Source organism: Hypanus sabinus, chromosome 31, assembly GCF_030144855.1.
Source record: "Hypanus sabinus isolate sHypSab1 chromosome 31, sHypSab1.hap1, whole genome shotgun sequence".
Classification (NCBI taxonomy): Eukaryota; Metazoa; Chordata; class Chondrichthyes; order Myliobatiformes; family Dasyatidae; genus Hypanus; species Hypanus sabinus.
The window spans coordinates 11,521,814-11,549,606 of NC_082736.1; the positions used below are offsets into that span (position 1 = coordinate 11,521,814).

General features: G+C 45.2%; 1 pseudogene; it reads right to left on the reverse strand.

Annotated features, from left to right (window-relative positions):
- Positions 1-27,793, reverse strand: part of LOC132383846 (uncharacterized) — a 212,306-nt pseudogene that overhangs the window by 115,383 nt on the left and 69,130 nt on the right.

Consider the following 27,793-nt stretch of genomic DNA (forward strand, 5'->3'; position numbering starts at 1 on the left):
CGGAGAGCGTGGAAGTTACAGCAAGTCAAGTGAATGTAGAATTTGGCAAGGAAAGTTTACAGAGAATGTCAGACAACCCAGACAAGAATGGTCTTTGAGAGCTTAGTGTCCCTGTGCACAGCAGGGGACTGGAGCCATTTTGAGCACCAAAACAAGATGAGGATGCACACGAAGAGTTCCAGTCTGACAGTTAACGTTGGTTACAAGCAAGAGAAATGTGCAGATGCTGGAAATCCGAGCAACACCCACAAAATGATAAAGGAACTTAGCAGACCAGGAAATATCAATGGAAAAGAGTAAACAGTCGACGTTTCGGACCGGCACCCTTGAGCAGGACTGATATTGGTCCTTTAACTTACTTACACCTCGGTGGGACTCGGTGGGAGTTTATAGCTGGCAACAAAGCCCCGGTTTAATGTGCTCGGAGTGATGGAATCTATCACTGAGTTTAACAACGAACGGTGATGAGATACAGATTCTCAGGGGACAGATGAGGAAAGAGAGTGAACGCCCCTTTCTTCTCGGAAGACTCTACCGTCCTGGGCTCACAGCAGCCTGAGTTATTCCACCTTCCCAATGCCCAATGAATTGATCGCGTAAACACAAGTTCTTTGTCCGCTTTTATTTGTCCTTTTAAGACAATATTCTTCTTGAAGAATGCTGCAAAAGTTTTGCTTCTCCCGTCGGGGAATTGAACCCCGGTCTCCCGCGTGACAGGCGGGGATACTAACCACTATACTAACAAAGAACTGCAAATGAAACCTCTTGGCATAAGTATTCAAGAGTACACGAAGATAAATAGATTTGTCTTGCTGTTTATTGATTGTAATACTGGAGCCTTTCACTCGTGTCCTTCCCACAACACTGTCTCAGTTTTCTCGCTATCTCGCTATTATCGCTATTTCTCCAGCGATATGGTCACTTTTTTGTGTTCAACGACTAGTGAAACGTACCGTTCTCATTCGAGCCCAACTCCGTGTTGTTGCAAAGATCATTTTTAATCACAGTATATATATATCAGATTTTGTTATGGTTCAGCAGGGAAACGATTTGTAGCTCATCGAATCCACTTCAACCAAACACTTCACTGAAAAATGTGTATATCCGGGCGGACGGAGAACGGCGACCTAAACTGGATATATCAGGAACTGCAGCAGAGTGATGCATCAGAGTCACCAGAGTTTGAAACCAGTCCCAGCCACGGTCATACACTACTGGAGACGGTTCAGGACCCGAGTCCCCCGCAGAATAATAGAACGATGGTGATATAATGCTGAACATAGCTGTCTTCCAGGTAATTGACGCAGATTCGATTTCCGACGATCGTAGTTGGTAGACTTTTGATCTTCTTCCATCGAAACTGTCAGATGTAAACCACTCACAGAATCCAATCCGTGCAGACTTCTAGCGTCCGGGTGCTCTAACCCTGCCAACTGGCGTACGAACTCCCGAAATTATTTAAATATCTGAGTGGGTGTAAAATTACTGTTCACCCTAGGCTGGCCGGTGGATCATGGATGGATTTGCTGTCCCTCACATTTTCCCCGGTGAACCGATCAATACAGCTCCCTGTTCTCACTCCAATCCAGGTTCCCACAACAAACCAGGACACATCAAAACGTGTCGGATGATGTGTTCACACTGAGTGGGTCAGTCTACTCACCACCCACTCTGTGTAATTATACCCTGTGGCATCTCTCTCCTCATTCCCCGGCCCCATCATTACGACATGATAGATAGGTATCTTATGGATAGGGGAATCAAGGGATATGGGGACAAGGAAGGAACCGGGTATTGATAGTAGATGATCAGCCATGATCTCAAAATGGCGGTGCAGGCTCGAAGGGCCGAATGGTCAACTTCTGCACCTATTGTCTATTGACATCTGCAGAGTTCCTCATGTTTGCTCAATAAATTTAACATTTTATTCTGATTAACAAGTATAATATGGAATCAAAGTATCATGCAACCCTGACACAGGCCTTTCGGCCCACAGTGTCCATGTTGACAATCAACTACCGATCACACCAGAAAAGAGCTCGCTTACCAGCTATTGCCTCCAGTATCTTGAGGATTCCAGTGCTCGTCCGGACAATTCTCTAATATTGTGAGTGTACCTGCCTCCACCAGTCACTCAGCATGGGTTCCAGTTTCCAAACACCATCTGCATGAAGTTCTTCATCCGATAAAAGAGAGTTGAGGGTATATATAGGACCAATACAACATGACGCTGGAGATATATTAATGTGAGATGCAGAGATGGCAGAGGAACTGAATGAGTATTTTGCATCATTCTTCACAGCGGAAGTCAGCTGCAGTATACCGGCCATTCTAGAGTGTCAATGAAGTGAAGTATGTGTAGTGGAAATTACGACCGAGAAGGTGCTCGGTATGCTTAGTGGTCTGATGGTGGATGAATCTCCTCGACCTGATGGAATGCAACCTCGGGTTCTGGAGGAAGTACCTGGAGAGATTGTGGAGGTATTAACAATGATCTTTCAAGACTTGATAAATTCTGGCATTGTCCTGGATGACTGGAACATTGCAAATGTTACTCTCCTATTTAAGAAGGGCACGAGGCAGCAGGATGCAAGCTAGAGACCAATTTGCGTGACATCAGTGGTTGGAAAGTTGTTGGAGTCGATAGTTAGGGATGATATTCCGGAGTAGCTGGAGAAACATGATAAGATAGGCCAAAGCCAGCATGGCTTCCTGAAAGGAAAATGCTGCCTGGCTAACTTACTGCAATTCTTCGAGGAAATTACAAGCAGGGTAACAAAGGGGATGCAGTGGATGTGGTGCCCTTGGATTTTCAGAAGGCATTTGACGAGGTGCTGCACAGGAGACTGTTCAGACAGATAAGGGCCCTGAAATAACAGGCAGGTAACTAGCATGGGGGGAGCATTGCTTGTTCGGCAGAGAGCAGAGAGTGGAATAAATGCATACTATTCTGGCTGGCTGCCCGTTACTGTTGGTGTTCCACAGGGTTCGGTGTTGGAACAGTTGCTTCTTATGATGTATGTCCATGACTTGGACTATGGGATTAATCAATTAATGTCTAAATCTGCCGATAATACAAAGATAGGTGAAGGAGTCGGTGGTGTTGAGAATACAGAGACCCTGCAGAGAGACTTAGATAGTTTAAAGGAATGGGCAAAGAAGTGGCAAATGAAATAACATATTGGAAAGAGTATGGTCATGCACATTGGTGGAAGAAATAGACGGACAGAATACTATTTAGCTGGTGAGATAATTCAAAGATGCAGGGATGCACAGGGAATTTAGGAGCCCTTGTACAGGATACCCTGCCGCCACCATCGTCCCCGTGCCGAAGAAGTCTTCAGTGTCTTGCCTAAATAACTACGTCCCGTTGCACTCACATCCATGATCATGAAGTGTTGCGAGAGGCTCGTCATGAGGCATATCAAGACCCTGCGAGCCCCATCACTGGACCCACTGCAGTTTGCGTACCGTCCGAACCTCTCAACAGACGATGACATTGCCAATCACCCTCCACCTGGCCCTAACCCACCTGGACTAAAAAGGCACATATGGTCAGATGCTGTTCTTAGACTTCAGCATTGGACACAATCATCCCTCAGAAAATGGAAAGCTGAGCCTACTGGGCCTGAAAACCTCCCTCTGCAACTGGATCCTAGACTTCCTGGCTAGGAGACGTCAGGAAGTCCGGATCGGGAGCAGCATCTCCAACGCCATTACACTGAGCACGGGGGCCCCCCAGGGCTGTGTGCTCAGTCCACTGCTGTTCACTCTGCTGACCCACGACTGTGCAGCAACGCACAGCTCGAACCATATCATCAAGTTCGCCGATGACACGACCGTGGTAGGTCTCATCAGCAAGAATGACGTGTCAGCTTACAGAGAGGAGGTGCAGAGTATAATGGACTGGTGCAGAGCAAACAACCTGTCTCTGAATGTGCACAGAACAAAAGAAATGGTTGATGACTTCAGGAGAGCATGGAGCGACCACTGCCCGCTGAACATTGATGGTTCCTCTGTAGAGATCGTTAAGAGCACCAAATTTCTTGGTGTTCACCTGGCGGAGAATCTCACCTGGTCCCTCAACACCAGCTCCATAGCAAAGAAAGCCCAACAGCATCTCTACTTTCTGCGAAGGCTGAGGAAAGTCCATTTCCCACACCCCGTCCTCATCACATTCTACAGGGGTTGTATTGAGAGCATCCTGAGCAGCTGCATCCCCGCCTGGTTCGGAAATTGCACCATCTCGGATCTCAAGACCCTGCAGCGGATAGTGAGGTCAGGTGAGAAGATCATCGGGGTTTCTCTTCCCGTCATCGCGGACATTTACACTACACGCTTCATCCACAAAGGAAACAGGAATATGAAGGACCCCTCGCACCCCTCATACAAACACTTCTCCCTCCTGCCGTCTAGGAAAAGGCGCCGAAGCATTCGGGCTCTCACGACCAGACTATATTCTTCCCCCAATCTGTCAGACTCCTCAATACTCAGAGCCTGGACTGACACCTTACTGCCCTATTGTCCTGTTCATTATTTATTGTTATGCCTGCACTCTTTTGTGCACTTTATGCAGTCCTGGGTAGGACTTTAGTCTAGTGTAGTTGTTGTTTGTTTTTCTCTGTGTTGTTTTTACATAGCTGAGTCTAGTTTTTGTACTGTGTCCTGTAACACCATGGTCCTGAAAAACGCTGTAAGGACGGAGCTGTGTGCTCCCAGCTTCCATAATCTGAGAAAAAGCCAGAGAGTAAACAATAAATAATGAGGAATGGGAACTCTGAGAGCACATCTAAAGTTCAAAGTAATATCATTACCAATATTGCACTCTGGGGTTTATTTACTTGCTGGCCTACACAGTGGATCTGAGAAATACAACAACGTCAATGAACGAAAAACTACACACAAGCAGAATGGCAAACAACCAATGTGAAAATAAGTAAATTAATAATAAATAGATAGATAGCAGTAAAAAAGAAATAACACTTAGATATGAGCCTGCATGTTTGAGGACTGCGCCTGTAAGCCACGGCATTGTCATGCGCCGGGATGGTCGTTGGGAGCCTGTTGAGAGATGAGCTCGGTGGGCTGGGATGTCTGGACTATGAACATACACATTCCGAGTCGATGTATTTTACTGATATTCTGAATGCGCTTGTTGACTTATATGTGCATGGACTGGGCATCAAGCCTCGGTGTGGCGGGGGTGGGTGGGGGTGGCTGTGGTGTTTGTCGGGAATATTTTATTCCTTGAATCTGATTTTGGTCCGTTGATAATGTGTTTTAGCACCTGGATGCACTCGGATAGCACCGGCTCCTCATGGCCACATTATGGAGAGGACAGGATTATACCAGGATGTGTGTGGAGAAGTTTTACCGGGTTAAGTCCTGGGCGCTCAGGATGAGGCTGTTCGTTACAGATATCTCCTTCTCTCAGCTTCTGCGTCTCCGCTGCATCTGCTCTCAGAATCAGGTTTTCATTCTAGAACAAAGGAGATGCCCTCAAAAGGGCGTCTCTCCCTCCACCATCAACTCAACTCTCAACTGCATCTCTTCCGTTTCCAGCATTTCTGCTCGAACACCATCCTCCCTCTACGTCACCAGTGACATAGTTTCGCTTGTCCACACCTACCACCACACCAGCCTCCGTGGCCGGCACATAATTATCTGTAGCTTCCGCCATCCCCAATTGGATCCCATCACGAAGCACATCTTTCCCTCCTCTGCAATATGACACCCCCACACACTTTATGATTCCACACAGACCGCTCCCTATGCGACTTCCTTGTTCGTTCGCCCGACCCCACAGATCTCTGTCCTGTTTCTTAACCCTACAAATGGAGCAAGTGCTAAACCTGCCCCTGCACCTCGTCCCTCATTGGTTTTCAATGTCCATGTGAGGCGACATTTCACCTACGAGTTTGTTTGGGATCATATACTGTGTCTGGTGCTCCCGGTGTGGCCTCCTGTATATTGGTGAATAAGACGAAGATTGGGATACCATTTCACCGAGCACCTACTGCTTGAAGAAGTGAGATCTATCCGTGGCCACCAATTGTATTTCCACTTCCCATTCCAATTCTGATATGTCAATCCATGGCCTCCTACTGTCACGATGAGGCCACACTCAGGATGGAGGAACAACACCTTACATTCCGTCTGGGCAGCCTGCAACTTGATGGCATGCACATTGATTTCTCGAACTTTCATTAATGCCCCCACCCCACCCGCTCTCTCCTTCATCAGTCCCCTTCCCTTTTTCCGTCACTCACTTTATCTCTTTGCCTGTCCATCGCCTCCCTCTGGTACTCCTCACCTTTTTCTTTCATCCAAGGCCTTCTATCCCTACAAATCAAACTCCCCCTTCTCCAACCCCTTATCTCACCCTGTTCCCTCCCCCGCCATTTAAATCCACTCCTCATCTTTGTTTCTCTACAGCTGCCAAGTGGTCTAGGCCCGAAACGTAGAATGAACTTTTTCCCCATCGATGCTGCCTGGACTGTTGATTTGTGTGTGTGTGTGTGTGTGTGTGTGTGTGTGTGTTTATTGCTTGGAACTCCAGCATCTGCAGTTTTTCTCTTGTTTCTGTGATGCATGAAAACGGCTTCGCGTTTGGTGACGGAATCTGGGCCCAGAACAAAGTGTTTGCCAACTTGGTCTGGGCCCGGTGCCCGGGTCCTAATGTGAGGTATCATACACTGTATAGACTATATAAACGACGGCCTGATCGGAGGCGTGAGCTGACTTCCCTCGCTCTCCGTGATCTTTACTCCTCTCTCCATGGTGCAGTTCCGTCATTCAATCAATTTAAACGCCGGCCCAGACAGACTGAAGACTTCTTATTGGTCGCGACGAGAGCCGGTTTCTCTTTATCTCCGCGATAGTCATCTCTATGGCGCTGAGCCTGAGAAGACTGCCCCCGGCTGCTGTGCACCGTGCCCGCTAATATGATGAACTGATAAGGGAGACTTTCGGCCGACTCCAAATTGTTGTTCGCTTCAATTGTTTACATGATTTGTATTTTTTTTCTCTTTTGCGTCGACTGTTGGTCTTTTATTCAGTAAATTACTTTTCCCCTGCTAATTCAATCTTCAATCTAGAAATAACTTGTTTCAGAACATCACCTGCTCAGAATTCGGGGGGCCATGTAGTCGACTCACAGTAAATCACGGGTAGTTTGCTGTGAGTGTTAGAGTGTTGACCGTTTAATCTGCTTGGAAGTAGGTACAGAGGAGATGTCAGGAGTAGGTATTTTTGTGCGCAAAGAGTAGTGAGTGCATGGAAAGGGCTGCCGGCGACTGTGGTTGAGGTGGATACAATAGGGTCTTGTAAGAAGGTAGATACATGAGGCTTAGAAATATAGAGGGCTCTGGTCATCCCCAGGTAATTTCTAAGGTAAGTACATGTTCGGCACAGCATTGTGGGCTGAAGGGCCGGTATTGTGGGGTAGGTTTTCTATGTTTCTATATTTCTATGTTCATTAACGGAACTCATAATTAGTCGAAGGTCACGCTTTACTGTCTCTGCACAAACAACAGACTAACGATGCTGACTCCGGGCCAACAACTTGGAAAGTGAATTCTACTGTTCCCTCTGTGCCAATACTCACTCAGACAACTTGTCCAGTTTATGGCACCGGAGTAGGGGGATCTTCGTGGGCCAAACATTTGATCATTTCCTCTCCGGCCCCTGGCGTGTGGGTTCTTCTTCGCGATGGGGATTCTCCGGAGTTGTCACTGACAGCACAATCGAAGTGTCCACATTTATCCCTGTTACCAACTAAACATTACATTCCAGAGTCATTGGCTTGCTGTAGGTCATTTGGTTGACCGTTTATACCATTTTATTAGCTCTGCTCCAGGCCAGCATTCATTTATTACCCTCTTCCCAGCAACTGATAGTCTACAATTTATGGCTGTTTGTTCTCTTCAGTAAGCAGCTCGAATCTCACTCCAGGCAGCCATCGATACCCACAAACCCGCATCTTCTGATATATCAAACGACACCTCACAGATCTCCCGTCCACTAAATTTCCTGAAACATCATTGTGTCTACTTTAAAATACAGAAAACACAGCAACTCCATCTCACAAAACGGAGAATGTAAAACAGTTTCACAAAATGTCAGCCTCCATCTCCAATCACATGGCTGGAACAAAGACAATTGATATGTCTGCTTCCACTATCCCTGATCCGTCGAGTTCTGCGCTTTCTTTCATATTTTACATCCACTCTGATCAACAAGCTAATGTTCCCTTTTCCGGAACGAGGCTGAGATCGTACTTGATCGTTGGGATAGGGCTGACCCTACCTCGGAGACGGAGGCGTCGACCTCATCAATGAACTGACGGGAGGGTCCAGCATGGGAGCGGTTGTGAACCGCCTCCTCAGGTGAGTGAATGACGAATCAGCCTCGGAATCCCAACAAAAATGTATTTTAGGCGAGGTACGTCGGGTAAGGGGCGCCGCCACCTGACTGTAATCCCTGATAAATCGGCGATCCGTTTTGCAAACCCCCCAGAAAACGCTGAAAGTGCTTGGGTGTTGTGGGTTTGGGCCATTCTTCCACCGCACGGATTTTCTCGAGGTCTGCCCTCAGCTGCCCACTCTCAATGATGTAGCCCAGGAAGCTGACCGAAGGGACGTGGAACTCACATTTCTCAGCCTTCACAAATAACTTGTTCTCCCACAGTCTCTGGAAGGCTGGACGGTCATGGTGAATGTGGTTCTGGGGGCTGCTAGACAATAGTAAGATATCATCTAGGTAGCCGAAACCGAAAGGAATAATAAAGTCCCTCTGCATATGATTCATTAGGGCTTCATTAGGGGGCATTGGTGAGGCGAAACAAGCATTCAGACTGGCCGAAATGTGTATTAAAAGCCGTCTTCCACTCATCTCCGTCCCTCATCCTGACTAGATGGTAGGCGCTTCGATTGTCCACCTCCGAGAAGATGGTGGCTCTGTGAAGAGTGAATGAGGGGTAGTGGGTACTTCTTTTTAACTGTTATATTGTTTAGTCCTCGGTCATCAATACAAGGACAATTCGTCTCCTGCTTCTTCATTACAAAGAAGAAACCGTCGCCTATCGTGGAGGATGAATGTCGAATAATGCCCGCCGCTAAGGACCCACTAATATATTTCTCCACGGCTTCTCTCTCCGCGCGGGATAAGTAATAAAGACGACTGGTGGGCAACGAGGCTCCGGGGAGAAGGTCGATAGCAAAATCATACGGGAGGTGCGGAGGCAGGGAAAGAGCCCGTTGTTTGCTTAATACGTCCCAGGTCATGGAATTCTGCAGGGACTCTGGACAAGGCGAGGGCTTCCAAGGCAGGCGAGGTCGTGGGAACCTCCATAATGGGTAGAGCAGACAGCAGACAGGTAGCGCGGCAAAACTGGCTCCAACTGGCTATACTCCCGCTAGACCAGTCGATGTAGGGGTTGTGCTGGTTCAGACAGGGACATCCTAGAAGTTCAGTGGCTTGATGTGAATGGGTGAGATTAACACTACCCAAATCAAAAAGAGAGTGGAATGTTCTGTCGCCAGAGCTGCGCAGTACTTCTTACATTAATATTTTAAAATATAGACTCAATCAAATCAATTTAGGGGATCGAGTCAACAAAGCTCACTTTGCAATTTAACTCTCAGGCCGTTCACACCGACTGCGCGTTATAACAGTTGTCCGGCGGCGCTTGCGGAGCACCAAGCTGAATCAGAATCATACCTCCTCTCGATGATTTCCAGACAGAATCAAGGTCAGCGCTGGCCTACAGTGGGCAAACCGAGCCAGCAGTTTTTGTGCAGCGCCCGGGTCTCCAGAGGGATACTTAACGTCTCCCGAGTTATTCTGGCCCGGGAGATTATGTCCTCGTCCAGCAGATTTCCTTCGGCACCGGAATCCACCAAGCCAGATAGGGACAGGGACTTGTCGATAGTTCACAGTAGCCGAGATCTGCATCCGGGTCTCGGGGACTGAAGGAAGTGTCGTCCGGCACACCTGGATCCTCTTTCTACTAGTGGTCCCTCCCTTTTGGCCGCAGGACAGGGATCCTGGAAATGTCCCGGCTAGTCGCAATGGACAAAATCCCCAGCTCCCTGCCTCCTGCTGGATAGAGAGATCAGAGAGTCCAGGCTGTCCGCGTCCTCCCTCGCTGCCAATTCATCTTTTGTCTTATCTGAGAGGCCCTGTCGAAACATTTCCCGTAGAGCCTCGTCATTCCACCCAGAATCGGCCGCCAATGTTCGGAACTCGATGGAGTATTTTGCTACGCTTCGCGAAGCCTGACAGAGAGTTATCAAGCCCTTAGCGGCGTCCTTACCGCGAATGGGGTGTTCAAAGACCTTCCTCATTTCGGAGACGAAAGAGGGGAAGGAGGAACAGACCTCTGGTTGGTTGTCGCAGATCGCGGTGGTCCATGCCAAGCAACACCACGTAGCAGCCCCATGATGTACACAATCTTTGATCTGTCCGAGGTGTACGGACGTGGCTGTTGCTCAAAGACCAAAGAGCTTTGTAATATAAGGCCTGCCACTTCCCTAGGTTCCCAGCGTAGGATTTCGGCCCGGGTATGTACAGTTCTCCAGGGGACTGTGTTGCCGACCAAAGGGGCGTGAACATCCCAGATTGTGCGGTTTGGTCAGTCGGGGTTGTTGGAAGGGACGGAGTAAGGGAAGTGGATGCCCGGTCAACCTGCTAACTGACCTTCCTCACATTCGTGGACACACACGAAGGTTTTCCGTGACCTCTCTGAACAGTTGGTCGTGGGTGCCCAGTAGGTAGCCCTGGCTGGCGGGGGCCTGTTGCACGATGTCCGCGTCCGCTGGGTTCACTCTTGGCCAGTTCGCTCAGTTGCAAGCACGAGGCTGAGGGCGACCTCAAGTGCAGGACACAGGCGCGAAGGCAGAGACGTGAGGCGTTAGCACCGTCGCTAACGAGGAACCGGTCCCCAGGAGAGTTTTACACGGAGACAAGGTTTACGACGATATATCCAGGAAATGATGCGGAGCTGAGAACCGACAGTCCTGAGGAAGCAGGAAACGAGGTTTACTCACACCAGAGTCGACCAACGAACCGGCAAACCAGAGCTGTGACGCTCGAGTTTTATCCTATGTTCGCTAAAGGGAACCCGGTGTGCTGTAATTAGCGGAACTGGGAATGATTGGAAATCAGACGACGGGATTAAAGCACAATTAAGAAGGTAATATCAAGATGGAGAATTGCCAGTCGGGACCCTGACAGTCTCTTTTTCTTCTGTGTGCTTCCAACATCGTCAGTTTTGGTTTTTTATTCTCATTTCCCTGCAGCATTTTCCTCGATTTTCAATACAACGCAATCGGCTCCGATCTAGCACCTGCTCTCCCATCCTCAACACCACCACCACCGTTTGTGGCCGGAGCGATCTGCACCGGATTTCGTCTCATTGCTTTCTAATGCGTCTATGTTTAAAGCCCATGACTCTGCCTGTTCGATTCCACAACAAATCTGAGCTGTGGTGATGCTCCTTTACCCTGATCGTTGGTGCACTGTGCTTTCGCATAATTCATCCCGTAACAGTTCCTACCGTTATCGTTCCGTGAATCCTGCCTGCCGGAACACTGCTATGGTCGGACATGGATCATTTCGTTTCACAACCTCATTCAATAACATCAGTACTGGCGAGCTCTGAAGGCACAGTATCAACTTGTGATTTTGTTTTATCTTTCGTTCCGCGCTTTCTATCTCACTGCTGAATATTTCGGAGTTTAATTGTCTCGTTTGACAATGAAACTCCCAGTATCGGGTAGCGTATGAGGCAGTGGACTCGGGCTGACTGTCTGAGAATCTCTCAGAAAAATACTGCTGCGCCGTGATATTGAAAATGGCGGACAGCAGGCAGCGAAGTCAACTGTTGAATGGTGAGAATCAAAACTTGATCCAAACGGTTTTCTTCGACATACAGAAGTCGCGCTGGATGCTGCGTCCATTGGCCGCGGGAAACTGCCCCTGTGTACGTGGTTGACAGGAGTAAAGACGTGGTGGGAGACAGGGGACTCACCGTGGTTAGGACCAAATCACAAACAAAAGAGAGTCTCCAGATACTGGAAATAAAAATAATACACACAATGCTGGAGGAACTCAGCAAAGCAGGCAGCATCCATGGAAACGAGAAAACGGTCGACATTTCGGCCTATACCCTTCACTAGGACAGTAAAAATTAGATTAGAAGTAAGGGTTAAATGGGGAAAGGGAGGAAGATATACACAGTGAGAGGTGAAACCTGGAGCGGGGGCGGTTTGAGGTAAATAACTGGAAAGACTATTGGTAAAGAGATCAAATGCTGAAAAAGGAGAAATTTGATTGAAGAGGACAGAAGGCCATTGAAGAAAGGGCTGGGGGAAGAGTACCAGTGGAAACCGATGGGCATTTAGGGAGATTGGATCTACACATCAGGCGACTTAATGCAAACACACAGTTAATTCATTCTTCAGCTCTTTTCACAGCATTCTCTGCGTTAGTCCATTGATTCACGTGTTGCTTCATATACACATTACTGACAACACACACGCGATCTGCTGCAGGATGTATGTCAGGACATTCAAATATCTGTCTGCGTAGAATTGACCACAAGCCAGATCATAGAATATACTCAACAGGTCATCCCGAATAACAGGGGAATTAACTGATACAGCGAACAACAAAATTTTGGCTCACCACCTCTTCGTCCTTCTGATTTCCACTTTTGCTCCGACGTCCCCATTTCGACTTTATTTGCCGCGAAGATCTATCTGACTGCAAACCCATTGAACAGCAGAAATAAAGAGGCGGAGACAGTGAAGATACTGTCTGGTCACTCGTGTTCTTTACACGCTGATAAAGGAATTCATCGTCCCTGGGAAAACAGCCCCGCAGTACGTTGTCAAGTTTGACGACAGGTTCCAGGGCAAAGTAAAACGGACCGTTCATCGCGGAGCTCACGGCAGTCCCGGTCACTATAACCACAGTGTCTGTTCTCTTGGTGTAGTATCGATCCCGCAGCCTTTGACAAAAAAATGCGATATGGAGGTCGAAATTGAAATCCGCTGTTAGCTGAACGGAAAAATCAATAATTGCAATCATTGGGCCACATTTTAGAAGACAAATCGGATAATGAGCAAGAGTTTGAATAATTGTAGATGTAATTAGTCTGCTACACAATAGCAACGAAGACAAATCCCATGAGATCAGTTTTTACCTTTTTTCACTAGGTAACATTGATCCATTTCAGACCACGCGTTCTCCGAAACAGGATCACAATCGCTGTTAAATCAACCGGAAAGACATGGATACAATTTCGACCAGGCCAAAACTGATCCGTTTGAATTGATAACTCCGCTAGACATTAGAGAATCGTCCCGTCCCCCGGATTTTATGTTAAAATGGCTGCCTTGGAATCCTTGTGCCAGGATACTGTTCGTCCGGAATCTGCATTCTGCGAGACAGAGTCCCACCGGGAGAACAGTTGAATCTAAAACTCTTCAGCAGTTTACTGCGGGGAATTCGAAGACTATAATGCACCAGTCAGCTGCTGATTGCCCGTGTCATCGACATTTGACCCGCCATTGGAGCTGAAAATGGTGAAGAGAACAGTCATAATGATCACGGAGACATTTCCTTTGAGCATAAAGTGTTCGGCAACTAGAACCACAGCTTTAAAATTGAAACTTGTAAACATATGTCAGCGGGGTATACCGGACGGTTTACACGCTGTTGACGATATTGAGGAGACATTAAAACAGATATAAAACAAGAGTTCTGATTTGCTGACGTGTAATATGAAATGCATGCGTATCGAAAGTCAACTGGAAATTTCACCGAAAGAGTTGACATGCCTTGATGGTAAAGTTCCTAGTTTTTCTCAAGATTCAGACTCCGATCTAGAACGCTACTCTATATAGCGATGCAACACACCCAAAATGCTGGAGAAACTCAACAGGCCGGGCAGCATCTATGGAAAAAAAGAACGGTCGACGTTTCGGGCCTCCCGAAGGGTCTCCTTGTGAACCTTTAGTTTTATTTGCTGATTTATTACGGTTATGCGCGTTGCTACCTCGGTGGCATTTATCACCGATCTCAAACTGATCCATGGGAATGTAGTGGTTAGCTGCTTTTTACCTCGATGGATGGAAAGACTTGGAACGAAAAACAATGGTGAACGAATGATATACTTCTATTTAAGGACGGGATGACCCTGCACGGGAACAGTCCGGTGCTGAAGATTGCGTGTACATACAGACATTGCCCTTGTAGTAGAGTTGCCGCATTGGGCGAGCATTACACATCGTAAATCCTGCAGATCCTCTAACCCTGAGGTAAGGTAAATGCACATTTGATGATGCGTCAATGATGGGCTTCATTTTCCCGATGGTGCTATGATTGCAATGAATGCCTGACGATTTAGTTTTCAGATTAACTGTTGAACATTTCATCTCCATTCGTCCCTTCCTGTTGATGATGAATCCAAATGGTGTAAACTGTGAAATCACTGAACAAATCTCTGACATCAATGTCCGCCTCATACAACAAGACCATTTGTAGCTCAGTTTTCCAAAGTGATTTTACAAAAAATAATCCCTTGTAGTAATGATCATTGGAATATGAGGAGAATCTGTATTTACCGACAAGTACATTATTGCCTGAACGGAAGTCCGTGGGGCACGTCCTATCCGCGATAATTGATCGTTTACATTGTTACCGCCGCCAGTATTATAAAAGGTTCTGCGGATATGTCCAATTCGCATAATCCTTTCGAATTTCATTGGCTGTAGGCCATGTGTCTAAATGTTAACACCTTTTCATCGTCTCTGTCCCAGACCAACATTTATTAACTGTCTTCTTCTCAAGAAGTGACAATCGGCAACTTATGGCTCTTTGTTCTCAAATGATCAACTGCCCTGAATTACGTGGAACAGATGTAATCAACAACAGTCAAAATCCCGCATATTGTATTCAATCAAAGAAACGTTTTTTTTTTTTTGAAATGATCTCGAAGGATTACCTGAATTATCAAAAGTCTTCTTTAAAGCGCTGATCAAGCCAAACGACCGACAGCCTGTTCCTTTTGCACAACTGCAGCCTTCAGCTGTCTAAGGTGATACACATCGGATATAAAATTGATATTACCGCAGCATACGATAGTATCCTCACCCAATCATGTATTGAACATTTGATCCGGAACTACAAAACTCAATCCACGAGTCTGAGACGTTCAACATTTCATTTGCTTTAGCAGCATGCCTTAATAACATTCGTGTGCTTAGCCTATTGATGGATTGTCTCCTTTGCCTTCTCCACAACTCGTGTCCAGTCAATAGACAGAACTGATGCAACTCAGTAAGAACAGAGCCTCACAAATATCGATGCGTATCAGTTCATGGGGCTACAAGGTTCTCCTTCATTATCAGATATATGGATGGCTAAGATGAAGTTCTTCCTCCATCAGCGAATCCTATATTCACGCTCCCAATTTCATCATTATAACTTTCCAAAGAACACTCTTTCCATCCCTTCTTATAATTCGTGGCTGTCTCATTATTATTTGAGATTAGGCCAATCTGTGTAGTTGGCAGCAAATTTAATTAGCACGCTGGTCTGTGGGTGGCGATACACCCACGAGTATATAGAAAGTAAAGGAGGCAGCTTAGTACAAAGCACTGAGGGGCATCTATGTTGAGAGTCAGAGGGACAGAGGTAAGGGAGCCCACTCTTACAACCTAGCGGCCACATGACAGGAAGACCAGGATCCGGCTACACAAGTTCAAATACATCCGTGGCTGAGGTCTCTGAGCTTCTTGTCGAGCCTAGAGGGAATTATGGCACTGAAGGTTCAACTGTAGTATTCAACAAGAGCTGTAGTTTTCTCACACAGGCATCACACATGGTGGAAAGTAGAATCTGAATCGTGTCTCCGTGTCGTTATTTCGCTGCGTTGATGTCTTTGCTCAGATCAAAGCTGCTTTTCCTGAACTCTTGTTGATTACCGGCAATGTAAGCTCTATCTGACGCGGTAAATGCTTCTTGCACGGAACTGTTGATCAAGAGTTTCTGATTTGGGAAGAGCCTGACTGATTTCTGGGGAACAACATCCTCGATGCGCTTCCGGACCCATTCCGTGAACTTGAAGATATCCTCATCAGGAAACACATTGCAGTTGACGTCATCGGAGCTGTCCTGCCGCATGGAAGCCAATTAGTCGGACCAACATTGGGCCCATCTAACTATGGCCGTCTCTTGTTTCAGCTGCTGCCTGTACTTTGGCACCAGGAAATAGAGGAGTGATCTGATTATCCAAACGGGGTGGGTGTTGGGCGAAGGATCTCTTTGTAAGCGTTGCGGAAGGGGGAGTAGCAGTGTTCGAGTAGGCTATCTCCGTGTTCTCACCTGCTTCCTGTGTACTATATGAATGTATGGCTGATCCGGATAGGAAACATAATGGTCCCTAAAGATCATTTGCTGTCATATCCTGACATCCATGCGTTCTCCAGCATAATAAGGATTATTTGCACGGCAGGTAGAAACTTTGATATCATTCCCCACTATATCTAAACCTGTAGTGCCAAGACTAACTGATCAGATCGAGACATTTTAATCCAACCATCCGGGAATAACTCGAGAATTACTGAAATGTTGTTTAGACCAATCCAATTTTAGGTTGAACTTCCAGGCCTCTCATCACAACCATAGTTAGTCGGCTTGTAGACCATAAGACATAGGCGCAGAATTAGGTCACCGATCGAATTCGTTTCGTCATTTCATCATGGCTGATCCGGGATCCCATTCAACCCCATACACCTGCCCTCTCATCAAATCCCTTGATGCCCCGACCAATCAGGAACCTCATATTTTCCGTTTTCGATATAACCACGCACCTGGCCAGTCACAGATTCACCTCGCGGTAGCGAAACATAATTCTCCTTAACCTTGTTCTAAACGCTCGCCCCTCACTTCTGAATCTGTGCCCCCAGTCAAGATAACCCCACTAGAGGAAACATTTTCTCCATATACACCTTATCCAGTCCTTTCAAGATTCGGTTGGGCTCAATGAGAGTCACCACATTCTTCTAAATTCCAGTGGGTACAGGCCCAGAGTTGCCAAACACACCTGATATGCTAACCCCCGAATTCATACCTAGAAACCTCCTCTGGGCACTCTTCAATGATGTTTGAATTTTATTTCCATTTAGAGATTCGGCTGCACTATTACTCCTTTTACCAAAATACAATATCATACATTTCCGAATACTGTTTTCCATCTGCCACCTTTTTTTTCAATTCTTCCAATCGCAGTGCTTCCTCTGCAGGACACACTCCTCCATTTATCTTCGTATCATCCGCAAACTTCGCCACAAACCCATTAACTCCACTTTTAAATCATTCACAATCAACGTGAAAAGTAGCCGTCCCAATCCTCACCACTGAGGAAAGCCACTATTCATTGGCAGCCCACCAGAAACCGTCCCCTTCATTCCCACACGCTGCCTCCTACCTGACAGCCAGTATATTTCCTGTAACACCAAAGGGTTTTATCTTGTTAAACAGCCTTATGTGTGTCACCTTATCAAATGTCATCTGAATATTGAAGTAAATGAGATCCAGCGCTTCACCTTTGTCCACCCTGCTTCGTACTTCCTCTGAGAATTCTAATAGATTTTTCAGGCAAGAGTTTCCTGCACAGAAGCCTTGCTGATTTTGATTTACTTTATCATTAGTCTCCAGGTATCCCAAAACCTATTCCTGAATGATGGACTCGAACGCTCCCCCAATCATCGATCTATAACTGGCCAACTGGCCCATAATCCCCCTTGTTCCTGTGCTGGCGTTGTAGTCTGCCACAAACAATTTCAGAATGAAATATTAAAATCAGCAAGGAGGTGGATGCATTTGGAAAAAAGGGAATGGGATCCGCTACAAGGAACCGTAAAAGTACGGATCCTGTCTGACTTGAATATTTCAAGTATTTCAGTATTCCAATATTTCATTATCGATTATTTCGCTGGGACACAAGGACTGGCCGTGCAGTGTTTCATAGTGATAGAACAAGGCGTGGGAATTCCCACAAAATGTGCTTATCAGGCACAGATTCTAGAATAAAATAACGTGTGATTGTTGCTTAGAAAGAAAGAAAAACGACTGGCCTGGCTGTGATTTATGGAAATTTAATGGAGGCATGAGATTTCCCAAACACAAACACAGTGCGAGTATAACTTATTGCCATTTTATGTCACTTTCTATTCACAATTATCAATGTACTCTGGCTTAAATACCCAAGTGTCTTAAATCCAGTAGAGCGAATATTGCAACTAACATCATCTATGGATAGATCAACACTTCTAGACGTTGTTTCCTTCAGACTTGATGAAAAATGTTGTGGATTCTGAAACTTGTAAAATCTTGAAAAGGTAAGGAAAAAACACTGCGAGTAACACATGAAAATAAAACACTTGCAAGAAATTTCACACGACACGAATAGTGAGATCAGAGATGGGTTGCACTGTTAGTGGGAAAATCGCGTTTCCTTGGGCTAAACAGTTCTATTTTCTGCTAGTGGATATAGATATTTAATCTTCCCATATGTTACAGTTAGTTTCATGAATCAGTCAGTCTACAGTAATCACAGATGACCCACATATCAGCGTGGGCGTGGTGATGTCCTTCGAGATATACGTTTAACTAATCTAATCGTTTAGGAAGTAATTTCTCATCCAAATTGACTAATACTGTGGAACCAAATCTAAATAAACAGGTGTGAACGTTCCCGACGCAGAAAAAAAGATAATCGATTTCAACAGCCAAACTAAATATAACTTTTTTAAAAAAAATTGAGTATCTTAATGCGTTCTGCCTACTGTTACAAATGATAATTATTTGTGGATAGTTCCCACTGTAAAAATATGAAGACATTTGAAACCTGCAAATTTAGCGTCAGGCAAGGAATATACAATATTGTTTTCAAAAGGGTGAATAAACAATTGTGTTTTTTTATTGTTCCTGGGAACGACTTTCATTGCACGACTCATATGAATTATTTACCTGAGGATTTTGTGAAATAGACTGCCACTGATGTGACTAACGAGGTGGAATGATTAATTATCAGATGCACTTTCATCTCCCGTATAATAACTTACAAAACAATCAACAGTAGATTCCGGTAGTTGGACCATTTTGAACAGATCGCTGCATCGCACGGAAAATGGAGTATGCTGCAATTTACTACATAGCCAGTATCGACTATCCTGTACTGGCAGCGATTGGTATCCCTGGTAAGAAACAGGAGCTGGCTGTTGTTCTTCATACTGTATCTGTGGTACGGCATAATGAAGATATAAAATCTGTTACAGATGGTGCCTCACGTGATCAGCGTTTTTAGCCTGTTCAGGACTAAACATACGTTGTTTATTTTTCTATAATTTCTAACATTCAACTTTAGCAATTAATGAGTGTTAATATTGATACTGTTCCAGTGTTTACTTCACTCGACTTTCCAAAGCAGTAACAGCATGATGTGCTCCAAATCTAATTCGGTATAAACATAAAAACTCAAACCTTAATATAAACAAAAAAGAAATCTTTTCCATCGGTCCACCTTTATCATCCAGCTCACTGGTTTTAGACGACTCACGGTCCTTCTCTTTTATTTTAAAGCCAAAAACAAGAAACTTATTTTTTCATTTGTCTAAATGTCCTTTAAAACTCCACAATAACGCACAGATCTCTTCCGATTTACCCCTTCTCCTTCTTTGGCTGGTTTTAATGTTAATATTCAAGATTACAGTTTGATGTAGCTGTGCATCGAAATATACCTTTAGCTCTAAGTTTCGTGAACTGCGATATGTTGTGTGGGAAGAAGCAATCTCCCTGTGTCCATTTTATTCCCGCTATAAGTACAACCTTCAGCGTTCTCAGCTACAACGGTGGGTCCTTTTAAATGAGTCGTTCGATAACCCGCTCACTGGTATCTCTGCTGACAACTTCGGGAAATTTGCAGCACAACTATTGGTCTGTTCCGCCATTATCCTTCAATCGAAGAGCAGTGACTGAGCCCGAGCGAATTATATTTCCTCTATCCAAATTGAGACCAGCCTGTCCCGGCATAGGATCAGAAAATGAGGTTCACTCAATCCGCTTCAATGCTTCTCTCCGCATGGCTCCCAAGTGAAACGGATCAGTGTTTATGCTCCTGAAAACAACTCTGCTTTCCTGCAGTTAATTTAATGGCGATTTCGATCCTGTCTCGTGGAAACTATGATTTTTCCAAATGCATCTCCTGTTATCTGGTGGGAATAGCAGCAGCTGATTTAATCTGCACTATCATTAGTGTTGTACTCGAATGATCAATAATACTTATTTTTATGCCGGTCCTTTGTTCATTCCATCGGTTTGCTCCGTGACATTTGCCTGAGCGTCGCACCCATGGACTGTTCTGTTCGGCTCACGGTGGCTTTCACGTTCGATCGCTGTATTGCAGTTTGTAGTCAGAAGCTGCGGGAGCGATACTGCACCGAGAGGACAACGACTGTGATCATAATAATTGTGGGTTTGGGGAGTTGTGCGAGGCGTGTACCATTGTACTTTCGGCGATGCCTTTTGAAAGCGGATTACCTTAATTTACCGGTATGGAAATCATACTGGTTGTTTAACTCCATTACTACACCTTTATTGCCAATCGGCTTGATTCTGTTGTTTAATGCTTTAACAGTCTGGTATATTATAGCGTCAAACCGAATCCGCCGGGGTCTCAGGATCAGCAGAGGAAATAAGAATACAGAGCGAGGGAACCGGCGAAGGTCTATGATTTTGTTGTTCGCTCTATCAGCCAATGTTATATTGCTGCGGATCCCCTTTACCGAATATACATCTAACTGGCAAATTCAGAATTACTTTTACACAGATCAATATTTGAATACCCCGAGGTACATCCTGCAACAGTGTGGGATCATGTTGCATTTTCTCAGTACCTGCACCAACACGTGTATCTACACTCTGTCACAGGGGAAATTCAGAGAGGAGATGAAGAGTGGCGTCAAGCATCTGTTTACGTTGGATGGCCGGTTCTGTGGATAAAATGCAAATCGAATTGAAAGCTTTGACGAGAGTTCAAACAAAGTTATACATAGCTTATATGTCTGGTAAATATGTCTATACTCGTGACGCCAAGTGAGCGAATGTCGGTAGTTTTCCTTTTCGAGTGAAGTCAGCATAGTTAGTGTAATTAAATGGGTCTCGTACCAACCAATTAAGAGGAGCTCATGTGATAGTTACATTAGCAAAAAGTGTATTCAGAACTTTCCTTTAACATCGGAATATGGGTCAACGAATTATGTGAAGCCAGTCTGATTTTTCTTACAATGGTAAAATTCTATTCCCATTCACAGGATTGTCGATTGTTCCAGGGATATCTGTGACAGCTGGAGAAATATTCCTGGACATGAACACCTGATGTCAGTTAAAGTGAGCTGGTAAACCTGCAATTTCCACTGTGCCAGTGCAATGAATGTGACTAATGCCTTTTCGTTCAGATAGCGTGTGGTACCTTCCAATGACTGACAAACGAAGCCCTAGTTAGACCCATGAATGGACTTGTTGAGCAGAGTTAATATGAGGGCTGGTTCAGAATCGTAGCTGTGGTTTCCCAACTTTTCGTGATTAAGGACGCCAGAGGGGGAGGCTGCAGAATGGGGTTGTAATAAGTCCGACATAATTGAATAGCAGTACAGACAATGGGCCGGCCAGATTATGTTTATGGACCTTACGGCAGAAATTGGGCCCGGACAGAGGTAAACTGAGGTGTTGCAGAGAGGGTAACTGAGGAGCTGACTGAGGAGAGGGCAGTGTCTGGTGCAGAAGACCGTGTGTAGAGCACAATAAAAAAGATGCTTAGTTGGCATTCTGCCTTCTGAATCGAAAGCTACTATGTTGTAAATATAACCATTTTTACCAATGCTATAATAACAAAACCAATCAAGCGAGAATTTGATGTCCGACTTATTTGGCAGAAACGTGCTAATTTCCTATATTTCCTGTCACAGTTATCAACAATTCCATGTCTGTGTATCAGAAATAGTTTCTTTACCGCGGATGTGCGAATAGTCTGCTCCAACTGCTGCCTTTCATGGGTATAAATAGGTCCTTCAAACGAACGAGAACTGGCGCTGCACTAAAGACTGGGGGTGTTTTTCTTGCCACGTTTCAACAAAATTTAAGGACGATAACATATATGTGAATATATGTTATATTCGCATAACGATAACATATATTACAGATTTAAAATCAACGCGACAATCATGTTGATAAGTCAAAATTAACCCTTGTCACTTGGGTTTAAATAACCCGTATCCATGGTAACCGGGGAGTGAGGCGGAGAAATTTCAGGTTTATGAGCCAGAGTGATGAGAAGATCCCAACGTGGGATTGTAAAGATGATAAAGCAAAGGCGGTGGACAACGTTTCATGGGGATCTAATAAAGGGATGGGGCTCCGCATTCAAATGTTCATCAGGCACTGATTCCGGAATAAAATAACGAAAACAAATGGTGGCGGGGAGTTTCACAGGGGCCTAATCATGGAGTGGGACTCCCTATACAAAATATTTATCTAACATAGATTCTAAAATATAATGTCATGGGATTGTCGCCTGGAGACAAAAAAAAACCTCTGGCTCGGTTTTGTGTAATGAAGATACAATAAAAGCATTGAACACCGCACACCCCATCCTACTAGCGCGCGCGCACACACACACACACACAGAATGAAGCATTATAAAGCAGAGGATAAAACATTATAGAAATAAGAGGTAAGAAATAGGAGCAGGAGTAGGCCATCATGTCATTGAGTCTAGTCTGCCATTCAGTAATATCACGGGTACCTGGCCGTGGCCTGAGCTACATGAACTTACCCTTTCCACCTATCTTCAATTCCTTTCTGTGCAAAATGCTGTCTAAATGTACCTAACCACTTATACCCTACTTCCTCCCTGGGCACATCGTTCCGCTGATGCGCTGTTCTCTTCATCTCCATCCTAATTGTATTCCTCCGGTTCTTGAGCTATGTCCCCTCGCTCTGGTCCTCATTTAACAGCCGAAACAACTTTCCTGTTTCTATCCCATCTATCTTTCTCTGAATTTTCTGTGTTTCTATAAGATTTCCTCTGAATTGCCTGGATTCCGCCGAGCATAGTCCAAGGCAACTCAGTCTCTCCGTCATACGGTAACAACTTCATTTCCGGAGCAAACTGGTGAACGTCCTCTGAAAACCCGGACACGTTGAGTCAGATAAGGAGACCAGAACTACCTGTACAGGTGACAGGGTATTCAGATGACAATGGACTGCAATTTTAACTCGCACGTCAGCGACCGGGACGCCTCTCTGCGTAGTAGGCGGATTGTCTTTTATGCACGGTTCGATGTACAGAACGACGTAGCAGCGAGAACGCCCCGTCTCCCTGAGGAGCGACACTGTCTCTGGCCGCAGCTGCTGTGAGGGTGATCCTCGCAAAGATCACCCCGCGTAAATCTGCGGTGCCTGATAACAGACATCGTCGGATGCTGAGTGACTAAGCAGCCCTGTTAACAGAGATTCAAACAGACACCTTCAACATCTCTTCAGAAGAGTGCTCTGTCCCCTCTGGCTTCAAGACAATCGCCATCATCCCGGTGAACACGAGGGCGACAATAACCTGAATTAATAACTATCGTCCAGTGGCGCTCATTTCAATGAAAGTGAGATGCTTTGAGCCGCTGGTTATGTATCGCATTAACTTCCATTTTCTAAAAGTATTGAACCGTTTCCAGCTCGCTCAATTCGGTCCATTGATTATGCCATATCCTTTCAACGTCAATGCACCTTTCTGCATCTGGAAAATGGCTCCTCAGCCGCTAGGACATTGTTGATCTTCAGTTCAGCTCAGCGTTTAACACGATCATCCCAAAATTCTGGCGAATAAAATGTTTTCGGTCTCAGCAACTTTCTCTGTAACAGGACAGTACACTCTTGACAGAAAGACCAGTTAGACCGTATGTCTAGCTCCATCACAACCTCGGATCGTTGGTAGAGTATTCTTAGGGCTCTGAGCTTTTTGCTGTTGTTTTCCTGCATTTCTGCGTTTTTAAAATTATAATTATAACATATCTTCCTCTTAGGGGTGGTATCTGCCATAGTTAGAGCTTCTCTAGATTGCATATAACTTGTAATAGTCTTTGGATACTTCCAGTTAATTCCCCTCGAGACTTTGCAGGTGTCAAATCTAGTGTCCTTGGACCCGTCTCTTTATCGGAATGGCTTTTTGTAAGCTTGTCAAGAGTCTGGTGTTTTATATAGCTGGGCACGGATTCTTTTCTGCCTGGAGTGTATGTAAAATGGCAGTGTTAATCTATTCTGTATTGGTGGCCCTGATCCCTGTCCAGTGAATTTGCAGCCGAGTTTATTCTGGCCTATCTAAGATCTTATAAGTTCTGCAGTATTGTCTCTTTTGTTATTAACACGCCTAGTTTTGTTTATTCCTTCTGAGTCTGCTTGATACTACAATTGGGTCCAAAGATCCAGTGTGATAGTTTTCCTCATCAACCATTCGTGTAAGCTGCTCGAAAAACTCTATCAGACCGGTTACACATAATCCTACTATGAACAAAGCTATGTTGACTGTCTCTAATCAGGCCCTGTCTATCCAAATATACGTATTGTGTATATCTGATTCTCGAGAATATTCCAATAATGTACTCATTACTGACTTCAGATTCAGCGACGTCTAATTTCATAGAATCTTTCTTAAACAACATAACAACAAACCTTCTGGACATCATCCGTGGTTAAGAATATTTGAACTATATCTGCGATGGCCCCTGCAATTTCTGCACTAACCTTCAACAAGGACAAAGAGGACACCTTACGAGGCCGTGAGGTGTTTTGACCACGATTTGCCTTCTCGTTTGTAATCAGAATAGTGTCTATGACCTCACTATTGTCTTATCTTAGTTATATAGACTGTCCGTCCATTTCCTGGGAAAATAAATGTGCTAAATTTTCATTTAAGTTCTCCCCAGTCTCCTTTGGCTCCATTTACAGATGACCACGCTGATATTGTCCTTGCTATTCTTTTGTTCTTAATATATCTGTAGATGCCCTTGGGATTCTCCTTCCCCTTGACTGCCAGAGCAGCCTTCTACATTCCTTTCGCCCTCCTGATTTTTTTCTTATGTGTTGTCTAAAATTCTTTTCATCATCAAAGCGTCATGCGTCCCTCGTCTCTGATGTATCAAGGTGCACACTTGTGTCCCAGTCTATGGCACAGGGAGAAATCTTCAAAACTATCAAAATATGTCGGCTCATCATTCTCAGTCCAGCGCTGGCTATTAATTTCACTTCCTGCGGAAAGAAGGAGCAAGTCGTTGGTCTCCATGGCCCGGGACACCGTGTCTACATCTGTATCCCACAACCAAGTTAATCATGTCTTTTGAACATTTTTGTCCCGCGTATCCACCTTTGCCTCGCCTACCACGCCCCAATCACTGGGTGTCGTCCCGTAGCCTCCCATAACTGAACAACAGGCTGAGGCGCTTGGGAAGCGGAAGCATCTGAATGTCGCCATCTCATCTGGGACAGAAGGACTTCATGGCAGAGATATGAAAGAGTAGCTGAACGGGTGGTGGAAGCATTAGTTGCTCCTTAAAATTGCAAATATCTCCACACATTTCTGAGGAACAGAAGTGGGTAACAGTCAAATGGCCTGATTTCAGTGTTTAACATGACGTCAGACTCCATTATTAAGCATTATATAACGAACAATATATTTTCTAAGTGACTGATTTACTAAATAGGGAGAAAATTCAAACATTAGAGGTACTAATGGAGCTGGGTGTCCTTGTACAGGATTCCCCAAATGCTGGCTTGCAGCTGAGTTGGGAGGAAGGTGGCAAATACAATGTTAGCTTTCACTTTGAGACGACACAGGTACAGTTTAATCCCATGTTAGAAAGGCAGAGACTGGTCACGGCCACGTGATGGGTGGATTTATTCAAGAGGAAACAAGGAGGGTTTAGCAGTAAATTTGAGTACGGTTCACAAAATAGGCAAATCAAAAACAGTATGAGAGTGCAGGTTTCATTCTTACCTGTCAGTCTCTGGTACAGTGTGAGGGTGGGGTTCCTCCTGTACCTGTCAGTTTCTGATACATTGTGAGAGTGTGGGTTTCATTCGGTACCTGTCACTCTCTGGTATAATATCAATTTAATGTTTGGGAACTCATTCCAAGACCAGACAAAGAGCTCATATCAAGAGTCTGCCTCTGGGAGGGAAAAAAACAATTTCTTTACTCAATAAGCGTCTTTAACTTACATTTTTCTGTTGCTTGTTTTGGTATGTGCTAATAGCTTTTAATCAATTAATCAATTCGAATTTTATTTTTGCAATATAAGAACATTTCTCAGAATATATACTTAAACAAAGATTTGGGAAGCTGCTACGAGGAAGCAGAATCACTGGCTTGGTAAGTGAGATAGAAGACATGGATCAACGCACACAGAATGCTGGAGGAACTCAGCAGGCCAGGCAGCATCTATGGAAAAGAGAACAGTCGATTTTTCGGGCCAAGACTCTTCAGCAGGACTGGAGAAAAAAATTATGAGTAGTAGAATTAAAAGGTGGAGGGAGGAAAGGGAGCAACAAAGTGCTAGGTGAATCTGGGAGGGGCTGGGGTGCAGCAAGCAATTGTTTGGCGAAAGAGATACAGGACTGGAAAAGAGGGAGTCTGAAAGGAGAGGGCAGAAGGCCATGGAACAAACCAAACATAGGAGGAGCACCAGAGGGAGGCGGTGGGCAGGCAAGGAGATAAGGTGAGAGAAGGAAAAGGAAATTCTGAAGGGGAGTGGGCATTACCGGAAGTTCGAGAAATCAAGGCAGGATCGGATTGAATAGCGGGCAGTCCGGAGAAGCTGGCTATCCCTCCGACTTGTGTTCTCTATCTTTCAATGTTCGCTCTTTGTGCTTGGTGACTCAGAAAGAAGATTTCAAGTACGTTTGACAACCCGGATATATTTCAATGAGAAATCGTATGCTTGCATGTAACGAAATCCAGGTTGGTGCCTGTGAATTGAAAAATCGCCGGGAAATCACAGATTGCGAAATTCAGAGAACATTCACAAAATGCTGGAGTAACTCAACTGGCCACGGGATAAGCAAGTGCCAGTCTGTATTTACACCGTCCTACGTAGGATAGTTGAAACCCGACCTTTACTGTGTCAGTCACACAGCTTTGGTGCAGGAATGGAACCCCGCTGGCAGGGAGGGGCGAAGCATCAGCGATACTCCACATCTCCGCATCCGTCACTAACTGTTCCGGCTGTGATGGTCTGAACATGACACCAACAGTTAATCCCGGAGGAGGAATTGTTGCATTTGATGTCAGCGTTTGCAGTACATTAATGGCGCGAGTTCCGCTTCACTAGTTGATCTGCAGTTTCAACACTGAAGGAACTCGGGCAGACATCCAATCATCAGGACAGGATAAGGAAGTGTAACCCCATGGGTCACCTCGGGCTCGCTCACACTCGTTCTCGTCTAGGGGGAGCAGCCTTCGGCCCCGCCAAACTGGGTAATCGGCTGGTGTGGGTGCTGTGTGATGTCCCCGCCTCGCCCCAAAACAGACAGTACACCATATGCGATTAAATGAGTACAATTTATAAAGATTACTATAACTAAGTGATTAATAACGATACAGTATATATGAAGAGACAAAAAATAAAGAAAAGGCGCCAAACTTATCAAAGTCCAATCCACTTCGTGCACAACCGTT